A 14523-nucleotide genomic window follows, 5' to 3' on the forward strand; every position below is an offset into this window, starting at 1 on the left:
TTTTGTGCTCAGAGACTAAGAGATTTACTTTCTGACTTTTCTGATTTCTGTTTATTGCATTGATTAAACATTTCTTGTGTCTAGCGTGTGTATGTGTGTTCATAGTAAATCCTCATTCTTTGTAATACGTCAATTAAATATTATTAATAAGAGAACTAATCAACCCAGATAAACATTAAATGATCAGTTATTGAATTGTTCTTACAACCCACTGTGCTAAGGCAATTATACAGAAATATAACAGTCTGTTTTAGAAAATAAACTAATGTTTGTACTGCTTGGTTGATTTACACACTTCCTTTGCACTACTTTCAGTTAACCAGTAAAGAGCTGGATTGTTTTGTGCATTTATTTAAAAAACTGAAGAAAAAAAAATAAAGTCTAATCTTTTTTTTTTTTTTTTAATGAAAATGGGCTTCTGGACAGCTAAATCTATAGATAAACACTTGCCACAGTCAGGATGTTGGCATGCAAGATTTAAATGCATAAAATAATGTATTACATCCTAACATATTGTTTGCCTTTGGATAGTTTTTGTTATACTAATCTACTAATAGCTTTTTTTTACAGTTAACATGTGACTTTATAATGTATCCAAGGTATTGTATAGTAATAGATCAATTATGTGAATTTAAAAAATGTAAATACAAATACAAGATTGTGTTATTTTTTCCTTCGTATTTACGTTCGGTAGATAACTGCATAAACTGTTTTTAAGCCAATCCAAACAGGATTTGTGCATCTGAAATGTGACAGATCTTTTTCACGGGGGTTGCAATGACAAGTGTTGCTGACACCCGTCCAAACTGCTGAGACTAAAGGGTGGTGCTGCAGGCACACTGGTTCTTGAGGATGCCGCCAAAGCAATCCCTATGGTTAAAGAGGAGATGATCCTGCCATCCATCTATCAAGTTGCATTTGTCTAGTAGCTGTATAAAAGCGAAGATTTTAACACTTTTTCCACATTAGTCATAAAAAGTATTTTTGGAAGGCACACTAATGTTACCCTTTAGTGCATTATGAAAGAGAAAACCATGAATTTTTCATAAGAGTTCATGTGAAAAAGTAATGCATTGCATTTAACAAAAATATATTTTATTTTTTATTTTATGAATCTGCACAGAGGAAAACCAACAATAGAGACTTTATACTGTATCTTGTGCTTCTACACAGACAGAACACCAAATGGAGACTCACTTACCAGTAAATATTACCCTGTATAAGCTCTTCAGAATTTTTCTCCCGCTATACTGTAAACTAGGTTAATGTGTGTTGATAATGTGCTCTGTTTGTATTTGCTGCAACCAAAAGATTTGCAAATATCTCATTATAGATGACCCTAACATCGGGCACCATAATAAAGCTACTGATTAGACAGTAATACCTTTTTAATAAAGGGAATAAGACATCTGCCCTATCAATACTAATTTTACCATGGGTATGTTGTTCTGGGCCTTTTCAATGATTTTTGCTTTTGAGTGTTTTTTTTTGTTTGTTTGTTTTTTGTATTACTTATGTTTAAAGTATAACTTTTAAGGAAAACAGTTTTAATATTTAGGTTAATAAATATATGAAATACTGTATTCAGAGTATTTAAGTAGGAAGTGAATATTGTGGAATTCCATATAAAAAAAGTCCAGAAAAACTGAAAGTATTGCTTTTAGTTTAAAGAACTTGTAAGTTTTAAATAGCATAATGGGTAACATGTCAGACTGCATTAAAAAGAGAAGCCTCCATGTTTTAGCAGGTGTAGAGTTCACTTGTGCAAAACTATTTTCTTTCTTTTCACAGCTGATTTCCATTAGGTTCACATCCTGCTACCATAACAATCTGAATGTAGAAAACACATTAAAAAAGAAGACTTTTGTACATCACTACTGTACATTGTTTGTCTTTGATTTTTCACATCATAATCATTTCTACTATAAATATCATAGAACTATTGATTTTTTGTTGCTGTTTTGTGTTGGTACACATTATTCATGTACTACATTTACCTAGAAACCCAATTAGCTTTTCTGTATAGTTCACCTGTAAAGTAACGATTAGCTATATAATAAATGACAACTCAGCATATGGATTTAGAAGCACCGTTTACTTATTGCTCCTTCCATTTCAATGAGGAAGTACTAACTTACTGAACGAAACCTTATAACAATTCAATTTTTGGAATCAATTTCGCTACAGATACTGTATCATCAAACATATGTAGAGAAAAATGTTAAATATTTTTTACCTATGCTTGGTGAATACAGATGTGACATTTTTTTTATCTTATTTCAGATAAAAGTAATATGTATTGCATGTGTTTTTATTAAATACTATTTTTTGCTCTGATTAACTGCTCAGTACTGATCCATCTTAAATTAAATTGGAAACTAATCATAGATTATTGTTCACATATATTACAAACAGAAGGTAACATGAAATTCAATAAAACCATTGAAAAGGTTCAATTGTGCCTGTTGGTTTGACAAAGAAGCAAGGTAAAACAACAGTTGCCCTCTTTGCCCTGTCAAGCACCTTAAAAGAGTTACTGGTCTTATTTGGAAACAAATGACATTTCAAGACTAAGAAGAGCTACTATCAATCATCAATAAGTTAATTCTAAATAATAGGCCAGTTTTAGACACAGACTGAGCTACAGTGAAAAGCGGCATCAGAAATTGATTACAACTGCACTTAAAATGAATTCGACCCTCAAACCCGTTTCTTTGTACTGAAACATTAATCTCAATTATAAGGAGAGCTTCAAAATAGTAATGCCTGGTATGAAAAAATAACAAAACAAACCAGGTTTTTATAAGACATTTCAATTAATCAGCAAAGATAATTAGTGTTTTGTTTTTTTTTTCTTTTGGAATTCCAAAGGCTACCATAATTCTTGAAATAACAGCAATGCTGGATCAAGTTTACTATTGTATGAATATCTGTTGATCTCCCAAAAAAGTTTGTAAACGTGATACATTTTAGTAAGTCAAGGCCTATGAGAAATTAAAATGCATACTTACTGTATATACATGCCGCACTGCAGAGTATTTCCTAATATACATGTACTGAATTTAAATAGGTAATGAACATCATATGATAGGTTTGATTTTTCATCACGCTCTCCTATAAATTGTATTTAAAAGAGTTTTTTTAAAGTGCATTTTGCTAAAACGGTCAAATTTAGAACAAAAGCTTTTAAAAATAATTTCGGAGGCAGGTTGGGGGGGCGGGGGTGCAATGAAAGACTGCATAGTCTAGGCGTGTAGCTTTTCAGGACTGATTTATCAGTGGCTTATGCAACATAATTCCTCCAGTTTTTCTAATAACAAAAAATTAAAGTAACCAGCACACTACCATTTATAAGTAAATCAAAAGCAAACATTTATAAGCAGCCTAGTTCTCATCAAAATGTAGTTATATGTGTTATTTCGACTGACATAGCACGGTATTCAGAGGCACTGGAACATTTTTTATAGTCGGGGTGCTGAAAGCCATTGAACAAAACTGTAACCCCTGTATATGATGGAAGCCATGCAAAGCCAGAGGTATTTATCATAAACAAATGAAAAACATATTTTAAAAGTTGACTGTAGTATTACATGTTATCACTGGCAACATTTATTTATGATAGGATGAGTTTTAATAAACCCAAATACCCTAATTAAGTACAACAAACTCTAACTTTAAACTGGGAGGAGGGCTAGCCACTTTAAAATGGTATAAAGAGGTTAATTTAACATGAGCCTTTTGTGCTGTGAATATGTGCTGTGAAGTTTCTTGTTCTTGTGCTGTTAATATTCAGAGTTTTTTTTTTCTGAATTTAATCACTCTTGGCTCAGAGGCTTAACCTGAAGTAGGACCAGTCTGGATGTACTTCAGGTTATTGTCTCTATCTTTTCTTTTCCCACAATGTTTAAAAGCTTATTTAGGAATATTTCATCAGACTTTATCTTGCTTCTCAGCTTTCACACCAATTGAGATCTCTCGGTCTAGTCTAGTTAAGTGCAGTGTATATGTGTGTGTGTATATATATATATATATATATATATATATATATATATATATATATATATATATATATATATATATATATAACAGAAAAAACTACAGTGATATACTAATGAAGCATTCTTCAGTTGTTAATATTTTTTTGTATGTAATATTTTTGTAAAAACAGATGACGTAGAAGAATACAGCTATTTATTTAGTAGCAACTGATTACAGAATACAAATATTTCGTAATTTAACAGTTCAAAAGATGCATGAGACGATAACAGATTTTAACAACACTTGAGGACTCACTTCACACGCAAATACACTATTTTTCACAGAGTGGTGTCTAACTTTAAATGTGGCAAATAAGACCTCAACAAACCCATATGTTTCGGTCGACAATTGTACTTTACACCCTGCTGAGTAGAAATAAATTAAATACAATGTTGTACCCTTGTTACGTTACAAAACACACAGCGGAAGACTGTAAAGCAGAAATCGGAACACAGTGTGTTTATTTAGATTGTGTTCTTAGCCATCTGGTTTCTGTCACAACACGCCGAGTCAAATCAATTCCCTTAGACAGAAAGCATATACGCTATATAAAAAAAATAAAAAATAAATAAAAACTGATTTGAAACCTTTCCAACTTTAATAAAGACGCTGTATCGTTAAGGTAGAAAACGCTGAGGCGTTTAAATCAATAGCATTTGTTTATATCACAGACCGAAGTAAAATCGTCAAATATTACTGTCCCAAATACAATATTTAGTTTGGACTGTCAAAAATGTGCCTGGAATACTTTGATCAAAACACGTATTGTTTTCCCCTCTTAACTTTCTGAATGCTTGGTTAATCTTTCACTTAAACGTGGCACTGAAATGATTTCCTTTAACAAAAATTTTAAACTATGATAATTATACATACTAGTTTCAAGATCAAGACCACGTCATTACACTTTCCGATAATAATCTTAGGATGTATAATAATCTGAAATGATATGACAGCACTTGATAAGACTTGGGTTAATGTTTGTATCATCCTGTATGTATTTAAGCATTGCTTTATCTCCTTGTAATCGTGTTTTACACAGGAATGATGTTGATCTTTTCTGGGCACTTCTATTCATGAAATGCACATTATTACGTAAAGATACAATACGGTGTGATCTAATATCAATAAACAGATCTATTTTTAGAATGTAATATAATATTACTTTAATAGAACACTGATCTGTTTTTTTACTGTCGTTTTATTTACACCATGCAAGGGATACGGCGCTGTGCCATAAATGGTATTTAATCGTCTGTTTAAACGTATTTAATAATATACCGTAACTATAGAAATAAAATCAATAATAATAATACAAAATCTTACAATTTCGGTTACATTGCGCGTCAACCTTGTTCATTGTATATACAATTGGCTTATTCGTAACATCGACTCTTTATTCTGTTTCCCTCATAGTACAAGTGTGTAAAAATAACAAACCAGTTAGGGCCTTACCTGTTATAGTTTAACCTCATTAGCATCCCATTGTCCTGAGCCGTGGCGAAACTTCACCAAACAGATGTCCAAACTTCTTTGCTATGCTACACACTGCAGCTCCTTGAAAGGGACAGCAGACAAAACAAAACCCCAGCAATCGCACTTTCGGTCTCTCTTTTTTTTTTTTTTTTTTGGTGAGGGGGGTGGGGGGTGGGGGTCCCGGGTTTACTTGTTTAATTTAAGAATGTCAAAGCAGAGGGGAGGTTACTATTGATGTTAATAAAACAGACGGACGATACCTAATCTTAAAACACAGCAGTGATCGCACAGACTCCAGAGATGAAGCTTCTGAAACTGACAGGCACACATGTGAAACTGCGAAGGACCATACCAACGAACCCCGACCCGAAACAAGGGGAGATAGAATTACGAAAACATGTTCACAGTGAAGCCGCAGCCTCTGCTAACTACTGCTGGTATATTCTGTGCCGCTGCACAAAGTGAACATACTGTTCCTAAAATGCAACGCTAGCTGGGGTTCATTTGTAAAGACGAACGAAAAAATACACTATCCTTATAAATGGCCTTTAACCATCTCCCCCTTTCAGTGTTGGCTGATGTAAAGTGCCAGCCTTTACCCTGCTGTGTCCAATCAGTGTATCTACCACTATTGATAATACTTTAGGGGTCATCCATGACTAACACTTCATGCTGATGAATGACTCCTTGCCGCTTGCTGCTCTGATGAGGGTGTCTGCATGCTTCTGATTACAAACGTTAATGAAGTTTGGGCTTCATCATCAGGCTTTCATATTGTGACTTCTTTACTTGTGGGAGTAGTCGAGCCTCCGTACTTGTTCTAGGGACCCGGTATTAAAATTAAAGACTTTTCTACAATTTTGGTACTGCGGAGATTTCATTTAACGTCATCTAGTTTCGCTCTCTCATTGAAAATAATAATACTATGTTTACAACTACGACTACTGAGACTAATACTAACAGTTGTATTATTATTATTATTATTATTATTATTATTATTATTATTAATAATAATAATAATAATGCTGTTATTTAATAGGACTACTGTGACTACGACTACTACTACTACTAATAATAATAATAATAATAATAATAATAATAATAATAATAATAATAATAACTAGTATGTTTGGTAATATGTGTTCCAGATTTCAACTCGGCATTATTATTATTAGTCGTAGTCGTCGTAGCAGTATTATTTCCCTCTTTTCCATTCTTGTGATTCTTGTGTTTGATGCTGGATAGCACTTTTGACTGTGTATCAACAGCAGAGCATGCAAAACAGGGGAGATAAGACTGAAATGACCTATAAATCCTCTGTACCCCCACAACTCTCCTAGAGTGAGTGTGATTGAAAGAAAATGTCACATTCTTTGGCTAAAACCACTCAAGCTCAAAGGGCCATGAGAGAATTAATGATGTTCTACAGGATGGTACAATATAACAGGACAAGCTCCAACAGATACTATTCTCAATCATTTAAAAAAAAAAAAGTGGACAGGATATTACAAAGTTAATACTGCTTCCATTACTAATAGACATTACATGCCATTTGATGAGTTGCTAGACCTTGACTAGTCAATTAATGCATTGTAGTTTTCCTTACATAAGGCTATTAATACAGAGACTACTCCTTCTGTCACCACAAGAAATCCTCCCTCCAATAACAGTTAGCTTGAAGCTCAAATTAGGGTGCCTAAAAACATTTACCACCTTGATTAGTGTACAGTGAAAGCATACACATGCAATGTATACACTGCAGGTGAGAGGGGCAGCATTTTATAATTATAAAAAAGGTGATTTATTGACCAGATTAATTGGATACTATATGGTTAAGAGTGTTCATTTGTAATATCATGAATACGGAGAACAATTTAACTTTCAAAATATCCTGTTTTAACCTATTTAACACCACATTATGAAATAGTGATCATTTTTAACTTGAATGAGGACTTGTATGAAAATGCGATACAGCTAGTAAAGATACAGAAATATTTTAACAATAGTTTTTATAACATCCTTCCTACACTAACATTGGTGTTTCAACTTGCACTTTACTAACTACAATAGTGAGGATATGAGTACGCCAGGATATTACTGAATTGTTTTCAATTACCTGTGTAACACAGAAGAACAGGGCCTCCTTGCAATGTTGGGTTAATTGAAAATAGGAAATGAAAGTTTCAGCCTTTGTACGTGATAATGCAATACCTTGGTGCTTAGCCCTTTATTGAACAGAATTCATCAATCGAATAACAGGAAATACTGCCGAACTACACAGTTATGCAAATAACAGAAATCTGACACTGTTGTATTAACTAGGAAAATGATACATACATCAGAGCTCATTTTGAAATATCTGTCATAGTTATCCAAGATAAACAGTTTTATTTACTATATGCTGCAGTGTGTACATTTCTCAGCAAGATTTTCAGTTCTGGACAGAATTGCACATTGAGTTTTAATGGGCTCACACTGCAAGTGTGCCCACCTCTCCTGTAGTAGGTTAGCTGGGGACCCAAGAAGTCAACCCTGGTCCCTATGGTGATTTGTTTTATAACCAAAGATGATTCCTGAAACCGTCTCTGACTTACCAGTCCCAGTGGTATCATTTACTCGAAGTCTATGGCTCTATTTTTCACAAGAGTACTGTTTCAGCCTTGGATATTTTTGTTTTTTCAACTGTATTTGCAATTGAAATCATAGTTGTTTTAGTGAGCTTTTTTCAATGACTATTTTTAAAATTATTAAAAGACTGAAAGGCAAGTACTACAATAAAAATACATTAACTTAAAATGATAGAATATTTATAATAATAATAATAATAATAATAATAATAATAATAATAAAAATAATAATAATAAGCGCACAATGGTACGTTGTAAATACTTTATACCATTACACATAATGGAACATAAATATACAGAATATATTAGAATCACTGTATTTTTGTTTTTTTTTCAAAAATACATTTGTACTACAATTTTATAAAGTTTCTCTGATCCTCAGGAGTTTACCTTTCCACCAAATGGACTAAAATAATTAGCTTCAGTCAAATACTGACTGAACAGGATGACCATAGTTTTTTTCAAAAACCACTGAAGACCCACCTACAACATATATCAGGGGGTCAAATAAAAGATACATTATAGAAAATTATAAATCATGTATGATAAGTCCACGACACTTATGTTCTTAAGTACAATCTTCATTTTTATGAATCGCTGTATTATATATTAACATGTTGTGTGTATGGTGTCTCATATTGTGTAAGATATGTAATTTGCTTGTTTTTTCACCAAGAAGCGCACATAGTATATTAAAAGGTCTTTGTATTTGAGGTAGTAGAGAAAGCCTTTCCATATCAATGCACAGTAAGTGCTGCTACAGTAGGTGGCAGTAAATTGTTTATCATGCTTTTTTTTTTTTTTTTTTTTTTAATTCTTTGTATTTTTAATTATTATTTTATGTCTAAAAATCAACAAGGTACAAATACAGTAATTATAATATGCAGTGTCACTGCAACATTATTTCATACAATACTCACCAAATTATAATATACATAGTACATTTTATTTTATTATTATTATTATTTTAATCTCATAGTGGAAAATGTATACAAGTAAGCACAGAGTTAAAAAAAAAAAGGTGTCACGTATGGCATTTTGTATAGATATATTAATTTATACAAGTGGAATAAACTAGAAATGCAGACAGGCAGAGAAAGCTTGTGACTAAGCTTGCTTACTAAGCATTTCATTGAAAGTTGTTACTATCAAAAGCCAGCATTAGAGTTGCTTATTTCAAGTCGACAATCCAGTGATTTACTGCTTTCTACATCTCCAGTACTGAAACCCTCACATATAACAATATGAATAAAGAAGGCTCATTGTTGAATCACATTATTATACCTTATGGATAAAATTAAATATTGCAGTGTGTTTAGTAAGCTTCTGCTCCACTGTAAATATAAACAAAATATTGTGCAAGACTAAACAAAACCAGCCCTGTTATTCTGTATTGTGCTGTTTGGAACTAGAATATATATATATTGATATATTTAAAATTTTTAAAATGAAAACTGCTGTGTACCAAAAGGAGCAAAATCAAAAAGAAAAAGGTAATGCAGGTACATAAAAAATGTGAATAATTGATTTTAAAAAATCAATTCTATCAGGATGTTTCAGACTACAAGTGCTTCTTCAGCTGGATGGAAAAAGCAGTGCTGTAAAGTGTAACCCCCCATCAAAATAAAATAAAAACGTAATAATACTGTTTTAGGAGCATTTGCATTATCATCTTTGTTGCTATTGCAACTATTGTAATTAATGCATTTAGTTGTACAATGAATATGTATTTATACATGTCCATATGCTTTGTAAAAGTCTGCTCTCCAAGAATGAATAAAAGCTTCACAAGAGCTACCAAAAAATAACAAATGAAAGATATTCTCAAATTAAATAAATCAATAAATGACAGCTAAACTACACCCAATTCTAGATGTGGAATTTAGAATGTTGTTATTTCTGGCTGTGAATTACTGTCCGGTTTAAAGAAAAAAAAAAAACCAAATCAACATCTGGTCTTCAGCTGCCCTGCAAATCTATCAAACTGTATTTCACAAATCAATCCCCTTTATAAACTTTGAATTCCCTACAAGGGTTCACTTTAAAACTTGTTTAAGAAATTTTCAAAGCCCTGTTATTATCCTTTTCATCACCTATGAATTAGTTTTAAACTACAGCATATTTTGTTTATATATTTAAAGAGAAATCACTCAAACTGACCGCAACTGATAGCAAAAAGTTAACATTCTATAATAGCCAGAGGTTGTTTTTCCAGAGGTACTCTACAAAAATCTATTCTGACTAATATATTAAATGATAGTATGTTCTTTCAAAATACAAGTACGGTATGCCTAAACTATAATTATATTAAGCAAAAATACTAATATATATATAATCTTTTGTTTCATGCTGCATGTAATGAACCTTGAGATGGTTTTGCTATCATTACAGCCATTTTTATACACAGATTACTATAGCAGGATTGAATTTATTATTATTATTATTATTATTTTTGTAAACCAGTAGCACACACAATGCTACAGCTCCTAATCAGAGCTTAGTTTATGTTCACAAAATAATCTAGTAACCACTAGGTATTATCTTATAAATGTAGTCAAATATTTTTGTACATTCCAGGAACTATCGATTTCTATATATGTATTTATGTATTTATTGCTTTAGTGCTTTTCTTTTCTGTAAACAAAATATATAATAATGTACTGTATTCATTAAGCAGTTACATTATTATTATTATTATTATTATTATTATTATTATTGTCATCATCACAATTCAGTTGTGCCAGTTGCTCACAACTCGTATTCTTAAATTTATTCTTAAATGTCGATACAAGAAACTAATTTTGCTGTCTATGAATGAATTATTCTCAATTTAGGGTTAGGTTACTGGATTTTAAGCATTTTAAGACATCTGCTTGAAGTTTCAAATTATATAATAGCCTAATTGGGTAAATGGAGCAGTGCCTGGAATATCAGTCTGTTGATGTGCACGTGACCACTAGGTTAGTGACCACTACTTTAATAGAAACCTTATCATAGGTAAATTCTAGTGCCAAACATGGCATTTGAATGATCCTGAATAGTTTGGATTTTATTGTAAAACCTTGGGTCCCGTTTATTAATTTACCATCAGTTCTCCAAATGTTTTTTTTATATAATTTTGTACACCCGAATGAGAAATTATAAAAATGTATCTTTTTTCTTTCTTTATCCAAACAATTACACTCTTGGGAAGTATTTTTCTAACATACAGTAGTATCCATAGATTTTCAAAACAAGTAAAGCTGAAATGTATTTTATGCACTTCATGTTAATGAAAAAGTACACCCACCCCTTGCTATACTATGGGTTCAGATATATCGCGGTCCTGGAGTTGGCTCCCCATTTTTACAGTCTAACTGCACATGCCTTAGCTGCCAAATTACAAAGGCAAATTCACTTAGAATTACTGTTCGTTTTATTTCGTACTGCACATCACAAACAAAAATATACAAAACAATTAAAAACAAACGTACTGTTATCATATATACACGCATTGCACAATAACACAAAGCAAATTAAATATCTACTTGCTGAAGCGGTTTTTATTTTAGCCAACAAGGTGTTCACATGTGGCAGCAATGCACTAGCAAAAGTCACAGGGCAGTGACGTCAGCTCCCTAGCAACAAGCCTCCTATGTTGAGAATGGGTTCTTTCAATGCAGCGGGTTTGTGCATTTGAGAAAGGAGAGGAAGACTCATTAAATCAATTGGAGACTTAAGTTGATGAGAAGCAATTACCCTCCGCAGTACAAATTAAAACGGTGTGCTGCTTTTTATACGAAAAATGAGAAAAGGCGGGTTGCTTATATTGGGCCCTGACGCCCCTGATAAAACGAGGGAGTGGTTGTACAGTATTTGTTAGCCTCTTTGTTTTTCTAATGGGTCTCTCGCTATATCGCTGCCCTTGATATATAACTTGATATATAGGTGGTGTATCTCTTTTTTATGTGCTTTTCTAGAACATTCAATTGAAAGCAAATTTATTGATGTTTTGTTTATTAACACCTCAATACCTAGAAAATGTCACTAATATCATACTAAATACACCTGATCTACTTATTTGTTTATTACCCATCTGGGTCTATAACAACTACCCCCCAATACCTTAAAACAGCATGAATTTCCAATACCGCAAATTGCAGCTCCCGAGTAGATAGTTGCAATTCCATAGGCATCCAGCCATTTCCAAAAATTGGGAATGCATTTCTTTAACACTATTTAGTCTTTGAGTGGTCTAGTTGGAGATTACCAGATTTCTTCTTCTTAAGACGTCCATAAGTTGCGTCCATACGTTTTTTTTATCCTTTTTGTGTTGATGTTTCTGGGCCAGACTGTTCAGTTACCAGTGATTTATTTTCCACCTCCTTTTCAAATTTGAAAGAATGCTACTCTTTTGAATTTTTTTTTTTAGCTTTATTTAGTTGTGTTTGTGTAAAGCAAGACATTTCACCACGAAGGGCTCAATACAATCAGTACATTCATAAACCAACATTTATACTATTTTCTGCATTAAAAGTAAAAAACAGGTTAATGTGAAATGGTAAGCCACTACGGTCCACAAAAAGCCAAACACATCATACTGCTGCTCAAACTATGTCAGCATTTATACCTACACAAGATATATGTCTTCTCTGAACTACGGTATCAATTAAAAAAAAAAAAAAAAGTTTGCATAGTGCTTTAAAATCCTAAATGTCAGCTCTCCCCCCACCTCCATTTTCATAGGGTTGTTGCTAAGTTACTCACGTTCAATACTTACACATTTTCTTGTGGTTATCCTATAAGAGGCCAGAAAAAAGGGCATAACAGCACCCAGCAACGGACTACACTGACATTTAAAAGACTTAAATAGCACAATGTTGATGAACAAGTAGTGCTTTAGAGCTGCCCTTTTTAATATGCCCAATTTATTAACATATTGCAGTTGGCACATATAAAAATAAGTCGTAGATGACCAAACTCTTTCATGTTGAAAATGTAATAAAATAGCTTTAAAGATTAGGCCTATCTCTAAGATTACATTCCCTTTTTTTCCCATGTTCCCAGACAAAAATGTTAAGGAGAGACAAAAATTATTTGTTGTTGGGGGGAAAAATAAAACCTCTATGAAATAACTGATGATGGTCTTTAAATGCCGTCTGTTATTTGATTGAGTGAAAAACACATTAGAAAAGCAGTAGAGAACTAATCTTACTAGTTTTAAGTAAGTCCTTTTTTTTGGTCTGGGAGAGAGAAAGTCAGACAATACCATAACAGAAGAGAAACATAAGTTATAGTCTGCAGTCCAGTGCACAGCAGGAAACCGAGCGCTGCTCTGACTGTCATTTTTTTTAATCCCCATCCTGATTTTCTCCCGCATCTGACCTCTTGCTGAGATGAAGCTATCACAGAAGACAGCTTTACTCTCACCAATGAATCCAGCCCTCGATCCCTATTATCCTCAGCAGATCAAAACATTGCTTTCATCAAATAGCATTATCTGCATACAAGGCATGCAATTGCCCAATAATTTCTTCCAAACTATGCCATTCATTCAAGGGTGTACAGAGAAATGTAATTCAGCCCTCTTGCTTAGAAACTCTAACTCCAACTGCATACATAGGATTTGTTTTTAAGAAAGGCTCCTGGGGAGGGGGCCATTAAAACATTTTCCCTCCTGCTACAAGCTTTAAAATGTGTAATTGTTGGAACACCTCTGTGCTATCTAAGTGCCAAAAACACTGGGTCTGAAAAAAAAAAAGCTGTCAGAAAAAATGGAATCAAAGAGCTTGCTGGGAGCTTCATCTATTAGCCATGGTTGTCTGAACCCTAATAAGACGACCAGTACAATGACATGATAGAGGAATATAAAATGATAGTAATATACCAATTATGACAAATGTTATGGATTGTTGATGCTTCAGAATAAATGATATAAACAAGGTAGTTAGGTCGATTTTTTTCTTATTGTCCTGCTTTGGTACCACTATCTTTTCTGTTCTTCAAGAGGTGTAATATACATACCATAAATGTTAATGTTTTGAAAGTGAAAAGCGGGACAGTGTTATTTCTAGCCCACTAGTGGTGTTATTCAGAGTTCAGGAACTTCTATCTGACTTTTTACAGCACGCTGTCCTGCATTTTTTAATACCGCAAGAATGGTCTGATTTTTTGAAACTCAGCACTGTGGTCTTTTGCTTTGGCTGTTTTCATTACATCAGGCTCTTTTGGTTCTCAGGTGGGTCTCCCAGTGGTTCAGTATCATAAAGGCATAATCAAATGTTTACAAATAGAAAATAATTCAACTTGGTATTGCAGTGCTATACAACGCTGGCCAAATGTTTTGCATCACCCTTTAGAATTAACAAATAAACAAACCTGCTGAATAATGTTATGTTAACATATT

General features: G+C 32.9%; 1 protein-coding gene across 15 annotated transcripts in view; it reads right to left on the bottom strand.

Moving 5' to 3' along the window:
- LOC117421382 (teneurin-3-like) overlaps positions 1–14523 on the bottom strand; it is a 932247-nt gene that overhangs the window by 271303 nt on the left and 646421 nt on the right. For 6 of the 15 annotated variants that reach the window (XM_034035720.3, XM_059027521.1, XM_059027518.1 and 3 more), the window contains exon 1: positions 5491–6014. The exons of 1 other annotated variant lie outside the window; for it this stretch is intronic. The gene's annotated coding sequence lies outside the window, so the exon portion shown is untranslated. Of the gene's footprint in view, positions 1–3011; positions 3031–5490; positions 6016–14523 lie in introns of those variants that run through there. 8 more of the 15 variants (XM_059027514.1, XM_034035713.3, XM_059027498.1 and 5 more) reach the window with 3 other exon arrangements.

This window comes from Acipenser ruthenus, chromosome 1 (assembly GCF_902713425.1).
Source record: "Acipenser ruthenus chromosome 1, fAciRut3.2 maternal haplotype, whole genome shotgun sequence".
In the NCBI taxonomy this organism is placed as follows: Eukaryota; Metazoa; Chordata; class Actinopteri; order Acipenseriformes; family Acipenseridae; genus Acipenser; species Acipenser ruthenus.